This window comes from Capsicum annuum, chromosome 4 (genome assembly GCF_002878395.1).
Source record: "Capsicum annuum cultivar UCD-10X-F1 chromosome 4, UCD10Xv1.1, whole genome shotgun sequence".
Lineage (NCBI taxonomy): Eukaryota > Viridiplantae > Streptophyta > Magnoliopsida > Solanales > Solanaceae > Capsicum > Capsicum annuum.
Genome location: NC_061114.1, coordinates 129,008,639 through 129,016,911, shown reverse-complemented (window position 1 = coordinate 129,016,911; position 8,273 = coordinate 129,008,639).

Sequence of the window (8,273 nt, the reverse complement as noted above, 5' to 3'; positions counted from 1 at the left end):
AAGTGAAAAAATCACACAAAAATTCAAAAATATAAAAAATACTGAAGATACAATAGAATTAGTTATATTTTCAATAAATAAAAAATAAATGACTATATTTTCTATAGATAAGGTAGAAATAATAAAGAAAACATTAAGACAACTATATAGTGAAGATCCATTAAAAGGATGGGAAAAACATAAAACTACTGTAAGAATTGAGCTAATAGATAAAAATAATATAATAATCCAAAAACCATTAACATATAACTTTGATGATTTAAAAAGAATTTGAAATACATATAGATGAATTATTAGAAAAACAATACATACAAAAAAGTAATAGTAAACACAATAGCCCAATATTTATAGTAAATAAACATAGTGAACAAAAAAGAGGAAAAAGTAGAATGGTTATTGATTATAGAAACCTAAATGCAAAAACGATGACATATAATTATCCAATACCAAATAAGATATTAAAAATAAGACAAATACAAGGATATAACTATTTTAGTAAGTTCAATTGTAAATCAGGATTTTACCATTTTAAGCTAGAAGAAGAATCTAAAAAATTAACTGCACTTATAGTACCACAAGGATTTTACGAATAAAATGTATTACCATTTGGATATAAAAATGCACTAGGTAGATATCTACATTTTATGGATAACTATTTCAAACAACTAACTTATTGTATAGTATACATAGATGATATACTATTATATACAAAAACTAAAGAGGAACATTTAAAAGTACTAGAACAATTTGACGGTATAATAGAAAATTCAGGAACAAGTTTAAATGAAAAGAAAGCTGAAATTATGAAAAATCAGATAGAGTTTTTAGGAATAAAAATAGATAAAAGTGGAGTAAAAATGCAACAACATATAGTACAAAAAATAATGAATTCAAAAGAAGAATTAAATACAAAAAAGAAATTACGATCATTTTTAGGATCCAAGTAAGACAATATAAACCAAAATTAGCAGAAAATCTAAAGCCATTACATCAAAAATTAAAAAAAGGATATAGAGTATAATTACGACGAAGAAGATAAAAGACAAGTATAGAAAATAAAAATACTTTGTAAAGAGTTACCAATATTACAATTTCTAGATGAAAATAAAAAATTTACATATATAGTAGAAGCAGATACAAGTGAATATAATTATGGAGGAGTACTTAAATATAGATATGAAGAAGAAAAATTAGAACATCATTGCTGATACTACTCAGGAACGTTTAATGAAACAAAAATAAAATGGAAAATAAATAGAAAAGAATTATGTTCATTATATAAATGTCTATTAGCATTTCAGCCATATATTGTTTATAACAAATTTATTGTACGATCAGATAATACACAGGTACGATGGTGGTTAACAAGAAAAATACAAAATTCAATTACAACGAAGGAAATTCAGAGATTAGTATTGAATATATTAAATTTTACATTAATAATTGAAGTAATCAGTACTGACAAAAATGTTATTACAGATTACATATCAAGAAAAATATACACAGATTGATATAATAGAAGATGATGCTTTAGAAAAGATACTTAAAACACTAAACTACACTTTCACTGAAAGTGGACAGTATGGGTAATGAAATAGAAAAGCTAAAGACTAATGAAGTTAAACTGATGTCTGAAGCTATGACTCAGATAACTCAGCAGTGTGCATAGCTATGTCGATTAGAAGACAGTAAAATTCCAGAGATAAAAGGAGATGTTGGGATACTCCATAAAACCCATAATGTTTATTAATCTAGAACTGTAGGTACAAGCAAAGGAGTTAGTGGACAAAGATATCAGAATATGAACATGAACAAGATATTTGAAAAACCATTTCTACCAAAAACACAAAAAGACCCCTGTTTATACCCCCCAAAACTACCATATATCAAGAAAGTTTAATCCAATATTAAAAAGCCTATAACCATATAACTCGAGCTCACATAGAAAATATCCACAAAATACAGACTCACCTAAACCTTAGACCCAGAGCCACAAATATTCAAGAACCAAACACAGACTATATAACCCAAAAACTACAAGGTTACAACAAGTTAATCGCATTACCAAAAACTAACCCAAATTTAGTTAAAACCTGTTTCAGTTATGGAGTATTAAATACCATATATACCCAATAAGGAGGAACTTATAGCTATACCAAAATTATATAGAGCATTCACCACTTATAAGAAAATAACCAAACGAAATCTATTTTTTATAAAGTTTTATATTGCACCAGCAGAGATATTATATGACGAAATTAAATCAGTTATACGAATTGTAAAAATAGGATTAACCAGAGATATGATTACACCAAAAAATATTGTTCAACAGGCAGATATACCTAAAGTTAAGATACCTGATTTTTATGCAAATAAATGAACTATAGGAATAACTACAATTATTCAACAACTAGCAAACAATTATCTCAATGGAAATCCCATATGGAGCTATTATTCAAGAAACCAATTAATGATCTATTCAAATTCAAGGGAGCTACGACAGTCTGATATGGAAGAAGTTAAACAACGGATAATGACGTTGCTCAATCCAGAAAAACAACCATCTACAAAGACAATTAAAAAATTTTTATTTCAGAAGAATTATTAATCAGATATTGAAAATTAATAGGACACAAATATCCAGAACACCAATGCTCAAAATGTCATGGAGAAAATAATGTGATCCTTGAAGTTCAACTAGAATAAAAGAAGATAAGGACGCTGGCTAAAAGATAGAAAGATAGCAACGGAGCAATGGAGAAATAAAAAAGAACAAAGAAACAAGCTATGAAAATGACATAACAATGACATATGAATAGTCTTTTTGACTTAAGATAGTAAATAATTGTGTAACATTATTAGTCTTTACTATTTTTGACTTTTCTTAGTTTTTTTGGCACTTGCGATTATTTGTTTTACACTTTTTTAACAAATGTAAAGTTAGGACCATTGTTAGTCTTTTACTTTTTTGACAGATGTAAAGTTAGAAATAGTGTAAATAGTTTACACGTTTTCATTTTTCAGGATTATAAATATTTAAGCCATAGGACAATCTAAGATAAGGCTTTCATGTGTTGAAAGCAAGCCTTCTTGTACAAAAAAAAAATTCTCTCATATAATCAATAAAGATATTCAGTTTTACACTAATCTATGGATGGGCAAAGCATAGATTTATCAAATCTACCAGAACAGGTATATTTATTTACAATTATGAATAGCTAAATTCATAAATTCCTAACAATCATGATATAATAAAAAAAACTCATGTTAGTTACTTTATAGTAGAATTATTTGAAGAATAGCATGTTAAGAAGCTTATTAGCAAAGTGAAAAAGGAGAAAAATTTCCAAAAACTATGCCATCCTAAAGGTAAGATCGGTGAGGCAAAGAAGCCATGATAGCAGAGTAACCAGAGTAGAGGCGTTGTTTAGAGAAAAAGTATCCAGATTACCATGCTAATAGTGACCGAAGAACATGTTATTTAAGAATAATCTAGTATATTTTGTTATGTATATGATTGGAGAGAATATTTTGAAAATAGGATCATATGAAGAATGAATATTTACTTATTTGATGAGATGATAGATAAATTTAAAATACTTGTTTTGTATATACTTAAGGATATAGAAATAGTAGATATAATAATAATTATATAAGAACAAGTATTTCATTTTAATGAAGAGTTATTAAGTTCTATAGAAAACTTACAATTATATAATGATAGCTACTGCTCATATTTAGATAGTTATTATTCAGACGGATATTACAAATTAAAAAATGATAGAATATATTAGAAAAGTTAGAAAAAAACAAAGTTGGCTATTTGAAGAAATTAATTACAGGAATCAGCTTAAAAGAGAAAAAAGACAATTAGAAGAAAAATTACTTAGACTAAAATTAACCTTAGAAAAAGGAGATACAATTGATAGTTTATATAATACTATACATGAACAACTAATGTTAATGAATCACATCGATAACATAAAATTACATATCAAATATAGTACAATTAGAATAAGTTATTACACATAAATTTGTAAAATCACAACTGCTATAGAATAAAATGATAAACTACGAATACTTAAAATATTGGAGAAAAGATATGGAGATAAGATTAACACAAATAGTAAGTTATCCCTACTCCTACTAGATGATGGGAGATCTCACAAATCTGCTGAATGCCAAGTGCTACCAAATGCCTTGCAACAAACCTTGAACTTGAGTCACTGAATCTTTATCATGAGATGTTAAAGTTAAGACACAATTAATAAAACAAAATGTATTGGTATGAAAATTATCTATACAAACACAAATACATACATATATATATATATATATATAATATCAAATAACTGGTTATGCAAAGACGTAGAGAGAAGCTTAAAACAATAGTTAAGATCTAGAACATTAGTAATAGGAAAATAATTTAAACATCTTAAAAGAACTGAAAATATAAGGGGAAGTTATGACGGCCACAATTAGAATAAAATTATTTCATGAGTACATAGTATGGGTAGCAAATTGGCGGATCGGATCAAATCAAATTTAGATGGATTGAATGCGGATCGAGCTTAAATGGATTGGATGCAATCCACCATATAATATATGGGTAAATATGGATTTGGTAAAATATGGATTGGGTAAAAATGGTTGCTACCCACTTGAACTCTTAAAGACAAAAACTTAGAACTTGTATATGCATATCAACTTGACTTTTTTATCTACTACCCCACCCTCCCACCCTCTGCACCCGTCCTCCCCATATCTATTTTTATTTTTTCCTCTCTTCTATCTCTAGCCTCTACTTTTCTTTCTTTTCCCTATTTTTTTTCCTTTTTAGTTTCCTCTTTTTTTTTTGCATTTATTTATTTGTTTTATTTTTACTTTTTTTCTTTCCATTTTTTTTCCCTTTTTGGTTGTATTTTATATTTTTTTATATTCTCGATGAACATGGCTAAGTCGAGTACAAATCATGGATGATGATGAAAATATCTAACTTTCAAAATTACAATTCATATCTTCTCTTTGTCTTTTTTCTCCGATATTTTTCCTTTTTAGATTCTATTTTCTCTCTGTTCTATCTATAGCCTCTATTTCTTTTTTTTTTTTTCATTTTCTTCTCTCTTTTATCCCTAGCCTATACTTTTCTTTCCTTTTTCCTTTTTAGTTTCCTTTTTTTCTTTTTGTATTTCTTATTTATTTTTGTTTTTACATTTTTTCTTTTTCTTTTTTTTTAATTTTTTGGTTGTATTTTATATTTTATATTTTATATTTTCGAAGAACATGACTAATTAAGTTGAGTACAAATCATGGATGATGACGGGAATATCATAATCGCTTATTGTATATGTATTCACCATCATATTTGTTCTTTTTCCTTTTCTCATTTTTCATTCTTTTTTTATTTTTGATTTTTTTGTATTTTTGTTTTCTTTTTTTCTTCAATTCCTTCATTACGCTTTTTTTCTCTGTTCTATCTCTAACTTCTAGTTCTCTTTTCTTTTTTCACTTTTTTGATTTTTTTCTATTTTTATTTTTCTTCTTTTTTTTTCATTTATAATTTTCTTTTATGATAATGAAAATACCATTGCATATTATTTATATTCACCCAACATTTAAAAATTTATATTTGTTAATACAATTGTATTTGTGTAACGCCCCGGAAATGGGTCCCAAGGCGTCACACGGTGCTTAAGGCTACAAGTAACCTTAAGCTAACCCTTTGAGCCGTATTCACATCATTCATCACTTATCAACCGGATTACAACAAACAAACCCCAAAATATTCTTCATGATATCATAAATCAAGACGAAAATAGTGCGGAAAGTAACAAAATACTATGTCTCATGACAACTCCAAACATCTAGTCTAGTCTAACAAGCCTCTAAAAGTCAACAACATCAGAGAGCCATTGGGACATACCCCAACTGACTCATACTTAGTATCAAAAGTACTTCGTTCAACGAAATAGAAATCTGGATGTCACACCCTCGAATCATGAGGACTCATCACAACAGAGGATATAGAACAGCGTGCCCGGAAAATCACTGTCGAGCCTGGGACTGAGCACCTGAACCTACATTCCGAGAAAATGTAGCCCACATCCGGAGATGTGGGTTAGTACCATAGAAATGGACCGAGCATATGGGGGTGTATGCAAATCTAAAAATCAATATCATAAGCATTTATAGAAGACATGCATGATGTAATGAAAGACTCACATCGCTCGAACAGGATCACTGTAATCATCAGAGAGTGTAATAAAATATGTGAGTCATCATATAAATTCTCAATCACTTTCCAATTCATTAGATGATCAAACCTCGTAATGAAATCCCTCTTGGATAATATAAAAATATCATCTAAGGTCTGGATGGACCTCTCAGCCTGACCGTCTAACTAAGGATGGAAAGCAAAACTCAAATGTACTTGGGTACCAAGACCCTTCTAAAAAGCTCTCCAAATCTGCGAAGTAAACAGAGTACCCCTATCTAAAATGATGGACAAGGGAACTCTATGCAATCTGACTAATTCTCGGATGTGTAATCTAGCGTAATCCTCAGTAGTATAAGAAGTACGCACAGGCAAGAAGTGCACAGACTTAGTCAATCTATCCACAACAACCCAAATAGAATCATGACGACGTCGAGAAGGAGGTAAACCAGTCACAAAATCCATGTTTATCTCTTCCCACTTCCAACTGGGAATGCCGAACTCCTGCATCATACCACCAGGTCTTTGGTGTCCTACCTTAACCTGTTGGCACGTCACACACTTAGCCACAAATGCTGCTATATCCTTCTTCATTCCACTCCACCAATAGATTTTCTGCAAGTCGCGGTACATCTTGGTGGCACCAGGATGAATAGAATATCGCGCACCGTGCGCTTCAATCATAATTCTCTATCTCAGATCCTCGACATCTGGAACACATAATCTATCCTACAATCTCAACACACCATCTCCCCCTTGGAAGAAAACCTCCACCTTTTGGTCCTTGACTGATTTCCTCAGTCTGACCAAGCTAGCATCTAAGTCTTGCTTCTCCTTCACTTTCGAAACCAAGGAGGATTCGGAACTACTCTGAACCCCTATACTACCTTCAGCAGAGTCATATAACCTAACCCCCAGTCTAGCCAGACGATACACGTTATGACCCAACTCTTTCTTACCTTCTCCAATATGCGAAATACTACCCATAGACACCCTGCTAAGGGCATCTTCCACTACATTGGCCTTACCCGGATGATACAATATGCTCATATCATAGTCTTTTAACAACTCTAACCATCTTCTCTACCTAAGGTTTAACTCTCTCTAGATATATACATATTGCAAACTCTTATGATCAGTGGAAACATCAATGTGAACACCATACAAGTAGTGTCTCCAGATCTTTTGAGCAAATACAGCGGCAGCTAACTCAAGATCATGGGTGGGGTAATTCTTCTCAAGGGGTTTCAACTGTCTAGAAGCACATGTTATCATCTTACCCTTATGCATCAATACATAACCCAAAATAACTCTAGAAGCATCATAATATACCACAAAACCATCAACACCATCGGGCAGAGTCAAAACAAGGGTTGTAGCGGGTCGAGTCTTCAACTCTTGAAAACTCTTCTCACAAGAATCGGACCATAAGAATTTCACTTTCTTTTGGGTCAACCTTGTCATAGGGGACGCTATAGAGGAGAAACCTTAAAAAAAACGACGGTAATAGCCAGCTATACCCAAGAAACTTCAAATATCAGTAGAAGAAATAGGTCTAGGCCAATTTCTAATAGCTTCGGTCTTTTGGGGATCCACTCTAATACCCTCGAAAGAAATAATATGACCCAGAAAAGCAACTGATATTAACCAGAACACACACTTTCTGAATTTGGCAAACAATTGATGATTTCTAAGGGTTTTCAAGACAATCTGGAGGTGATTTGTATGCTCATTCTCACTACGAGAAGACACCAGAATGTCATCTATGAATATGATAACAAACATATCAAGGTATGGTCTGAACACTCGATTCATGAGGGCCATGAAAGATGGCGGGGCATTAGTTAACCCAAAGGACATAACAAGAAACTCAAAATAACCATAGCAAGTTTGGAAGGCTATTTTCGAGATGTCACACTCCCTAACTTTGAGCTGATGATAGCCGGAACGAAGGTCTATCTTTGAGAAGTAACTTGCACCTTGCAAATAGTCAAACAAATCATCTATTCTCAAAAGGGGATACTTATTTTTGATAGTGACTTTATTCAACAGGCAATAG